Below are 11,607 nucleotides of genomic sequence, written 5' to 3' on the forward strand. Positions count from 1 at the left end.
ATTTCTAATTATTAGGGGGGACTTGTCCCCCACAATGTCTATGGTGGTTACTGCCCTGCCTCAAACTATTCCTAAACAATTTTTGCAGTGTGGCAAGGTGCATTACCTTGCTGAAAGAGGCCACTACCATCAGGGAACCTTAATTTTCCATGAAGGGTGTACGTGGTCTGCAACAATCTTTTGGTGGGTGGTAAATGTCAAAGTATCATCCGCATGAATGCCAGGACCCAAAGTTTCTTCGCAGAACATTGCCCAGAGCATAACACTGCCTCCGCCGGCTTGCCTTCTTCCCATAGTGCATTCTGCTGCCGTCTGTTCCCCAGGTAAACGACAAACTGTGATGTACTGCGTCTAGCCATCTTCATTTGGCCTTTGTCAAAGCAAATTTTTGCTTGCCCATTTTTCTTGCTTTCAACTTGAATTTCAAGAACTGACTATCCACTTGCTGCCTAATATATCTCACACCTTGACAGGTGCTATTTTAACAATAAAAAAATGTTATTCACTTTACATATCAGTGTATTATTATATTATATTCAAAACATATCTCTACATAGCCCTTTCACTAACCAGGCAAGAGCAATATCAGCAGTTCTTATGCTTGTCAGTATTTGCCGTTTTAAAAAACATTTGTGGCTCAAGATCAAATTTGACATTAGATGCACTTAGATGTACTTATCAGCATTTTTAAGAAACCATTTTAAGAGGAAATAGAACTTTTTGGCAATTAAACGAATCAAACTGATAACAGTGGGGATCTTCTCTATGACTGATAAATAAAGAATTTCCACATGTTCTGACAGTTCAACGGCATGATGTTAAACTTTTGTGGATTTGTGTGTAAAATGTTGCAATGATGCTCATTGTGTTATGTAAGACTTTTTGAGTGCATCATTAAATCTGAGTTATGAAACACAATGTTTTTCATATTATTTACATACAAAATGCAAGTACAACCCAACGGCTGGAGCTAACGGAATCTTTCCCAATTAGTACGTTAAACAGACCACCCATCTGTGTTGCAATATCTGCTATCTCTAATTTAAACAGTCCATGTTTGGTCTTTTGAGAAGGCTATTTTTCAGTTTTTGGTGTTGCAAAACCCCCATATACTGTATGAGGTTGCAGGCATTTGGATGCCAGATATTGGCTCCTTGACCTGCTTATAATTAACAAAGTTCAGGAAATTTCCATTGTTTTGTGTGCAATATCTGTTCTGACACATGCAAACCATTTCCAGCAGTCCGGTATGGCCATTGGCCACATATCTATTTATATTCTTTATATTCAATAGATTTCTATTGTCGTGACAATGGATGAAAAGGATAACATTCTCTGTAATCTCTTGGCCAAATGCCCACCCATGTTCCACTGTATCCTTCAGCATATAGTTAAGGACATGTTCTCAGATTGGACCAGGACCAAATCCCAAAGACGGCTCTGAGACGGACACCACCTGGCAGAAGAAAACAAGGGTGACCTAAAACAACATGGAGAGGTGATGGCAGAATTGAAGGAGATGGGTCTGACATGTGCAAGGCACATCACGCTGCAAATGATTGAGTTAAGTGGAAGTAAATTGTTGATGCCTTATGTCTGAACAGAGCTGGGTAGATTGTGTAAATAATATGTAATCATGTAATCCATAAAAATGTAACTGTAGTCTGATTATGAGTATTTTAAAAAGTAGTTTACTCTACTTGATTTTTGGAATCTGATTACGTAATCCAGATTACATGTAATCAGTTACTACCCAGCTCTGGGAACGAAGTAATAGTTAAGCAAGAGAGTTTTAGAAGACTTCTTGAAAAATTATTGATAACCAGTTAAGCTTAAGTTGAAAGGACGACAAAACAATGCATTACTGCATCCTTTACAAAGCATATATCCTTTATCTCTCTTCCCTCCTTTCCTGTACAATAATTTCCTTTATGGATATTGAACTGAAAAACCTGTGCAGGGTCAATATTTCAGAAGAACATTACTTTCTTTCTTTTGGGTTTAGTAGACCCTCTTTTTTATAACATATGTCATACTCCTCCTGCTGAGTCTGGTTCTTGTCTTCCCTTCTCCCATGCTTTCAGAGTACAGAGTAACTGTCTCCAGTCCTCTGGAAATAGGCCCACAACAACAATCTTGCTTATCTGAAGTGAAAAGAAATTAAACACCACTTACTCAATCATGTTGCACATGTCTTTCTTCTCAAGTTCAGATTCAGATTGTTTCGCTAAAATTGCTCTTGTTTAGAAAGTATTTACAAGAAGTATTTAGGTATTTGTCCATTACTTTCTCAGTAGCTTTTAAGGATACACTCTAAAAATGCTGGGTTAAAAGCAACTCAAGTTGGATTGAAAATGGACAAACCCAGCAATGGTTTTAATCGAGCGGTTGCATTAAAGGTTTGCCCAATATGCTGGCCAGTTTTATTTAACTCAACTATTGTTTAAAAATGACTATGGCTGGCTTAAAATGAACCCGAAATAAATTGGAAATTAAAAATCAGACACATATTTACTAGAGGCAACAATAATCAAAAGGTATACATTTATTAAAGGTGCCCTAGAATCAACAATTTAATTTACCTCGGCATAGTTGAATAACAAGAGTTCAGTACATGGAAATGTCATACAGTGAGTCTCAAACACCGTTGTTTCCTTCTTGTGTAAATCTCATTTGTTTAAAAGACCTCCGAAGAACAGGCGAATCTCAACATAACACCGACAGTTGGGATCATTAATATGTACGCCCCCAATATTTGCATATGCAAGCTCATGTTCAAGGCATTACACAAGGGCAGGCAGTATTAACGTCTGGATCTGTGCACAGCTGAATCATCAGACTAGGTAAGCAAAACAAGAACAATAGCGAAAAATGGCAGATGGAGCGATAATAACTGACATGATCCATGATAACATGATATTTTTAGTGATATTTGTAAACTGTCTTTCTAAATTTTTCGTTAGCATTTTGCTAATGTACTGTTAAATGTGGTTAAAGTTACCATTGTTTCTTACTGTATTCACAGAGACAAGAGCCGTTGCTATTTTCATTTTTAAACACTTGCAGTCTGTATAATTCATAAACATCTTCATTCTATATAAATCTCTCCAACAGTGTGTAATGTTAGCTTTAGCCATGAAGCATTATCAAACTCATTTAGAATCAAATGTAAACATCCAAATAAATATATACTTACATGATCCGACACATGCATGCAGTATGCATGACGAACATCTTGTAAAGATCCATTTGAGGGTTATATTAGCTGTGTGAACTTTGTAAATGCACTGTATTATAGTCGAGAGCTCGGGGGGCAGGGAGGGTGCGATTTAAAGGGGCCACAGCCTGAATCGGTGCATAGTTAATGATGCCCCAAAATAGGCAGTTTAAAAAAATAATTTAAAAAAATCTATGGGGTATTTTGAGGTGAAACTTCACAGACACATTCAGGGGACACCTTAGACTTATATTACATATTGTAAAAACTGGTTCTAGGGCACCTTTAATAAACAATCTAATAAATGTTTCATTATTACTCATTAAACATATTAATAAATGTTCATACTATGTTCAAGAAATACAATAGCCTTTTTAAACAATAGTTGAGTTAAATAAAACTACCCATCAGGCTGGGCAAACATTTAACCCAACTGCTGGGTTAAAACAACCCAATTGAGTGTAGGGTTTGTGTGAGTGTGTTTAGGTGATACCATTTGGTTTGTCTTGTTTTTTGTTTTATTGGATTTTATGTGCTTGTATGCACTGTTAACCCGAATAAGTTGGCAAAACTTTAAAATAATAATAATAATAATAATAATAATAATAATAATAATAATAATAATAATAAAAAAAAGGTAATCAATTACATCAATTTTTTAAGTTAAGAAATTCAAAGTTTAAATAACCAGAACTGGCAGATATACATACATTTTAATTGCTCTTAACTTTTTGAGTAAGTTAATTCATACATTAAAATATCTTAAAATTATCTCAAGTAATCTTAATTTATATATACTTATTTTGTTTTTTTTTTTGTTTTTACTATGATAGGACAGTAAGCAGACAGGAAGCGATGTGGGAGAAAGAGTGAGGGTGGGATCAGGAAAAGTCCACGAGCCAGGACTTGAACTCGGGTCGCCCATAGCGCAATGGCACAATATGTCGGTGTGCTGCCCACGAGGCTATCAGTGCCAACATCTTAACTTATATTTTTAGTAGTGAAAATTTAGCTAGCTATAACTAGCTAATTCAGCAAATGCTAATTGATAACACAATAGTTGTGTCCCAGATGACACACTTATGCACTTATTATGTATTCATCCATGTAGTGCGTGAATTGTATAAGGTTATTTTGTCATTTAACAACAGCGTCTGATACCCCCTCCATTACATAATTAAAGCTGCGAGAGTTGAGTGCATGAAGTGTCCAACATTTTTTTAATTAATTGAATGCATCATCTGGGTATTTAAAGTGTACTTTTTCTTTTTGGAATTTTCAGTGTGAACACACTACTCGCACTATTTATACTTAAAACGTCATAGAATAGTGCATAAGTATGCGAATTGGGATGCACCTAATGCTTTGATAACATTAGCATAGCATAGCAATTGCTGAAAGAGTACGGCAATATGGAACATTTATGAAAACTCAGCCCAGTTTCAGGTAAATTTAAGTTTGTCTAAATTAAAAGAAACAAGTTCATAAAACTCAAAACAATGAAAACAATTCAGATTACTTAAAATGTGGCAGTTTCATGAACTCAAAAAAAGAGAAAGTTCTAAATATTCATAAAACGTTAATTTGATTGAACTAATTTGTTTAACTTGAGTTTGCCTACTCAAACCAATTAATTATTTTGAGGGTTTACAATGTGATTGTACAGCACTTCGATGTGCAGTTGTTAAGGTACTTTATAATTAAATGAAATGAAAAAGAAATATCCCAAAAGGAGACATTCCAGTAGACATACTGTCACGATCACGTCTGTTCCTGTCACATCCTGGACTACATTTCCCATGATCCTCCATTGCTCATCACCTGCACTCACTTCACAATCACTCCACACTAATCACCACACCCAGCTGCCACTCATTACCAGGACTATAAAGGACTGTCACACACACCACCTCACCGCGAAGTCTTGATTCACCCCGTGACAATTCTAAGCGTTATTTCCCTGTCTGTCTGTCTGTCTGTCTGTCTGTCTGTCTGTCTGTCTGTCTGTCTGTCTGTCTGTCTGTCTGTCTGTCTGTCTGTCTGTCTGTCTGTCTGTCTGTCTGTCTGTCTGTCTGTCTGTCAGTCTGTCTGTCTGTCAGTCAGTCACTGTTTCTGCCTGATTCCTGTTTTATGACCCATTGCTGCCTGCCTCGATCTTTTGCCTGTACCCTGACTACGATTCTGCCTGTTCTTTATTGCTCCTGTTTGTTCCTGTTTGACCCTGCTTGTACGACCACCACTTTTAATAAAACGCTGCATTTGGATCCCCTGCCTGAGTCCTCCCATCGTTACAGAAGACTTCGCCACACTGAGATCCAGCAGCTTTCGTGAGTGTTCCTGTCTCAGCTAATATGAGTCATTCTGTCCGGTTAATGTGTCTCCGTCAAGGAGACAGAACGATTGAGGATTATGTCGAGGATTTTATTGGACTGGCACATTTAACAACCTTTGACACAGTATGTCTCATGATATTCTTTCGTGGGGGACTTTCTAATCCGCTCAGTTCCCTCATGCCACTGCATGATCCTGATGGGACTCTAGAACAATATATAGATCTGTCATTACAACTGAGTGGCTCTAGCTTTACTGTGCGTGTCGCGGAGGAACGCGACACCTCGTCTCTTCATGTAATGGCTGCCACACCAGACGACACCCACAAGATGGCTGCTACCACAACAACACCAAGTCAAGTCTCCGCTGATGTTCCAGAGCCAAGTCACCTCTCCGTTGATCTTCCAGAGCCGCGTCACGCCTCCGCTGATCGCCCAGAGCAACGTCACGCCTCCGCTGATCGCCCAGAGCAACGTCGCGCCTCCGCTGATCGCCCAGAGCAACGTCGCGCCTCCGCTGATCGCCCAGAGCAACGTCGCGCCTCCGCTGATCGCCCAGAGCAACGTCGCGCCTCCGCTGATCGCCCAGAGCAACGTCACGTCTCTAGATCAGTCCGGGAGCGGAGAGGGTTGCGTTCCAGTGTGGCTGATCCTCCACTGACTACGGTCCGAGCAGCTGGCATCCCCAAGTCCTCGCCGGCCGCTTCGCTCTCAAGCCCGGTGGACGCTTCGCTCTCAAACCCGGTGGCCGCTTCGCTCTCAAGCCCGCTTCGCACTCAAGCCCGCCAGTCGCTTCGCACTCAAGCCCGCCGGTCGCTTCGCACTCAAGCCCGACGGTCGCTTCGCACTCAAGCCAGCCGGTTGCAACGCTCTCAAGTACTCCGGTTGCAACGCTCTCAAGTACTCCGGTTGCAACGCTCTCAAGATCGCCTGTGTCTACGGACAAGAGGGCCGCATCGCCTGTGTCTACGGACAAGAGGGCCGCATCGCCTGTGTCTACGGACAAGAGGGCCACATTGCCTGTGTCTACGGACAAGATGGCCGCATCGCCTCATCCTCGGAAGAGGAGGAGGAGGAAGGCTTCTTCCGTTCTTCCCCCTCTTACGCCCAAGCCGCTTGCTCGGCCGGCACCACCTGCGCTCCTTGCCCTGCCAGCGCCACTTGCGCTTCTTGCTCTGCCGGCGCCACCTGAGCTTTTCGCTCTGCCGGCGCCACCTGCGCTTTTCGCTCTGCCGGCGCCACCTGCGCTTTTCGCTCTGCCGGCGCCACCTGCGCTTTTCGCTCTGCCGGCGCCACCTGCGCTTTTCGCTCTGCCGGCGCCACCTGCGCTTCTCGCTCTGCCGGCGCCACCTGAACTCCCTGCCTTGCCAGCACCGCCTGAACTCCTTGCCCTGCCAGCACCACCCGAGCTCCTGGCCCTGCAGGCGCCATCCAAGCTCCTTGCTCTGCAAGCGCCACCCAGGCGTCTCGCCCTGCCGGCACCACCCGAACGCCTGGCCCTGCCGGAACCACCTGAACTCCTTGCCCACGAGGCCGCAACAGACCCCGTTGAAATCCCCAAGAACTTTTTGGGGGGGGGGCAGTATACCTGAGGGTGGGGAGCTTGTGGGTGGGCACTCTGCCTGGCCACTGCCGTCATTGGCCTTTGAACTATTATGGCCGTTTATGGACCCAAACCTGCCGTGGTTACCCAAACCACCTGACCTGCCGTGGTTACCCAAACCACCTGACCTGCCGTGGTTACCCAAACCACCTGACCTGCCGTGGTTACCCAAACCACCTGACCTGCCGTGGTTACCCAAACCACCTGACCTGCCGTGGTTACCCAAACCACCTGACCTGCCGTGGTTACCCAAACCACCTGACCTGCCGTGGTTACCCAAACCACCTGACCTGCCGTGGTTCCCCAAACCACCTGACCTGCCGTGGTTCCCCAAACCACCTGACCTGCCGTGGTTCCCCAGACCACCTGACCTGCCTTGGTTGCTCAAGTCACCTGACCTGCCGAGGTTACCCAAGCCACCTGATCCCCCATGGCCTTCTGACACGATCACGTCTGTTCCTGTCACATCCCGGACTACATTTCCCATGATCCTCCATTGCTCGCACTAATCACCACACCCAGCTGCCACTCATTACCAGGACTATAAAGGACTGTCACACACACCACCTCACCGCGAAGTCTTGATTCACCCCGTGACAATTCTAAGCGTTATTTCCCTGTCTGTCTGTCTGTTTGTTACTGTTTCTGCCTGATTCCTGTTTTATGACCCATTGCTGCCTGCCTCGATCTTTTGCCTGTACCCTGATTACGATTCTGCCTGTTCTTTATTGCTCCTGTTTGTTCCTGTTTGACCCTGCTTGTAAGACCACGCTCACTTTTAATAAAACGCTGCATTTGGATCCCCTGCCTGAGTCCTCCCATCGTTACACATACTATATATTAGCAGAACAGAAAACATCTGCCTTTCAAATGTTTTTAAAACTGTACAATACATATCATGCTTTTCACAAAGAATAGGAATTGTAAGTCAGATGAAGGAAGCAATGCTTGCTCATTTTAGCAAGTTGAACATGTACAGCTGCTGCCATGGTTGACATTTGATGTTAGTTAACTGAGCTAGTTGTGATGCTTGGCCAATAACAGGAAAATCAGATAACATTGAGCAAAAGAAAGGAAGTCAGTTCCTCAGGGTCAAGTGCTTGAATGCTTTTCAATGGCCATGTTCCTGTTTTCTGGAGTAGTAGACAAGTTCACTAAACAAGTCAAGTAAAACATTGTGGGGGAGTTTGTAAAGGTGTTTTCTTCCTGAATTACAGTAGCAAAGGTGCACTTGAGTCTGTTCACCTATCTTAACCCAACTATCTAGGGCATTTTCTGTGCTTGCCAGTTAAAGGTACTCTACTAAAAGCAACTGTATAATCAAAGTTGGCTTGTGCTTGTCTTGTGTGTCTTTGTTTTCGTACTTTGGCAAGGCTTTTGTGTGTTTTTAAGGGAAGTTCAACAAACTGCCTGCCAGGTCTTTATCTTAGTGTTATCATCCACAAAGCCATATACCGAAGTTCCTGTTTCTCTATTTTTGCTGCCCTCAGACCTACACAAACGAGTAGGCTTGATAACTTTGTGATAATGTTGCGAAATTTGTTCTTCATCTCCCAGCTGGAGAATTTAACTCTGTTTTGTATAATAATAAAGGCTTAAGACATTTCTAAAACTTTCTCACAGGGCAGATATGGATAAAAAACAATAAAAAAAACATGGCAAGAATCCAATGATAACACCAGTGAAATGAGTAACATATAGCCTGTTTCAACAGCTAATGCACATACAAATGTGGCATTAAAGGTGCCCTAGAATCAAAATTTGAATTTACCTCGACATAGTTAAATAACAAGAGTTCAGTACATGGAAAAGACATACATTGAGTTTCAAACCCCATTGCTTCCTCCTTCTTATGTAAATCTCATTTGTTTAAAAGACTTCCGAAAAACATGCGGATCTCAACATAACACCGACTGTTACGTAACAGTCGGGATCATTAATATGTATGACCCTAATATTTGCATATATGCCAGCCCATGTTCAAGGCATTAGACAAGGAAAGGCAGTATTAATGTGCACAGACAAGGTAAGCAAGCAAGAACAACAGCGAAAAATGGCAGATGGAGCAATAATAACTGACATGATTCATGATAGCATGATATTTTTAGCGATATTTGTAAATTGTCTATCTAAATGTTTTGTTAGCATTTTGCTAATGTACTGTTAAATGTGGTTAAAGTTGACATCGTTTCTTACTGAGACAAGAGCCGTCGCTATTTTCTTTTTTAATCATGTGTAGTCTGTATAATTCATAAACACAACTTCATTCTTTATAAATCTCTCCAACAGTGTAGCATTAGTCGTTAGCCACAGAGCATAGCATCAAACTCATACAGAATAAAACGTAAACATCAAAATAAATACTTTACTCACATAAGCATGCATACAGCATGCATGACAAACATCTTGTAAAGATCCATTTGAGGGTTATATTAGCTGTGTAAACTTTGTAAATGCACTGTAATATAGTCGCAGGGCTCTCAAGTTTTGGAGACAGGCAAGAGTGACATAACCCCCCCCCCATTTAAAAAAAAAAAACAACAACTTTCGCCACCTTCTCTGGGCCAGCATCATGTAACCTGGCCTCAGGGGTCAATGAGATGATGCTTATTAGTCGCCTTTTACCTGATATCTTTGAAAGACAGATGCAATGATTAATGCATCCACAGTGTTTCCCACAGGATTTTGTGAGACTGTAGTGGGTGGACATCGGTTCCTCTAGGGGGGTCTGGGGGCATGCCCCCCCGGACGAAAATTTTGTAGATTTTAAATTTAAATGCATGAATCTAGTGCATTCTAAGAGCAAAATTAAGTGACTAGATCAATGAAGAAATTTGTTCTCTTGTAAACAATTTTGTGCTCTAAAAGTAATTAATTAATAGCTGATGGTTGGGCACATTAGTCATGTACACAACATATAGTAGGCTAAATGAGAGTTCGTAAGTGGTCAAACATGTAGAGTACACATTTAAACCATTAAAAATATGTAGCAAAAGAGGTTACCTTTGTTGAATTAATTTATTTGTGGGAGCCTGTGTCTGTATTTGTGGAACTAATGGTCACTCTTTGATTATGCTTTTTTTCAATGGTTGTTGCGTTAAATCTTACCCAGATACAATAGTGCTATTTTCTGATTGGCTATTGTGTAGCCTCTATTTGTTTGATTGGCTGATGAGTGGCAGGTTCGAGACGCGCTTGATTCCTTCCCGGTTCCAGAGAGAGCGGCGCGGCCAGATACATTTTGGGCGCTGCGGCATATTAAATATATGATAAATAGTTTTTCTGCGTGAGAAATACAATGTGTGGCGGGAGTGCGTGACAAAAGACCGAAATGAGTGACTGTCACGCTCAATGCGTGACACTTGAGAGCCCTGTAGTCGAGAGCTTGTGTGGCAGGGAGCAGGCGAATTAAAGGGGCGGCGCGCTGCCAAAATAAGTGTATAGTTAATGATGTCCCAAAATAGGCAGTTAAAAAAAATTAATAAAAAAAAAAAATCTATGGGGTATTTTGAGCTGAAACTTCACAGACACATTCAGGAGACACCTTAGACTTATATTACATCTTGTGAAAAAGCACTCTTGGAAACCTTTAAGGTTTTTGATGAAAATATTCCAGGATTTTTCTCCATATAGTGGACTACAATGGCCTCCAAACAGTTGAAGGTCAAAATTACAGTTTCTTTGCAGCTTCAAAGCGTTCTACACGATCCCAGATGAGGAATAAGGGTCTTATCTAGAGAAACCATCACTCATTTTCTAAAAAAAAAAAAAAAAAAAACAATTAAAAAATTGTATACATTTTAACCATAAATACTCATCTTGAACTAGCTCTCTTCTTCTTCTTCTCTATTAGAATTCCGGCAGTGTAGACACTGCTTAGTGTATTACTGCCCTCCAAAGGTCAAAGTTTGAACTAACTGTTAGATACTTGCACAAGCATATTGTATATGACAATTTAGTTAAAACTTTGACCTGTAGAGGGCAGTAATACACTTAGCAGTGTCTACACTGCTGGGATTCAAATAGAGAAGAAGAAGAGAGCTAGTTCAAGATGGGCATTTATGGTTAAAATGTATACATTTTTTTGTTTTGTTTTGTTTAGAAAATGAGCAATGGTTTCTCTAGATAAGACCCTTATTCCTCGTCTGGGATCGCATAGAACGCTTTGAAGCTGCAATGAAACTGTAATTTTGACCTTCAACCGAGAAAAATCCTGGAATGTTTTCATCAAAAACCTTAATTTCTTTTCGACTGAAGAAAGAAAGACATGAACGTCTTGGATGACATTGGGGTGAGTAAATTATCAGGAAATTTTAATTTGTAAGTGAACTAATCCTTTAATGGACCGTGGTTGGCTGTTTTTAGCCAGTTATTAGCTGGTGGACCAGAACAAACAGCTGGTCATACCAGTTTAAGGTGGTCAATCTGCTTTTTTTAAAAACAGTGACCATCTTAGC

This window comes from Chanodichthys erythropterus, chromosome 5, assembly GCF_024489055.1.
Source record: "Chanodichthys erythropterus isolate Z2021 chromosome 5, ASM2448905v1, whole genome shotgun sequence".
Classification (NCBI taxonomy): domain Eukaryota; kingdom Metazoa; phylum Chordata; class Actinopteri; order Cypriniformes; family Xenocyprididae; genus Chanodichthys; species Chanodichthys erythropterus.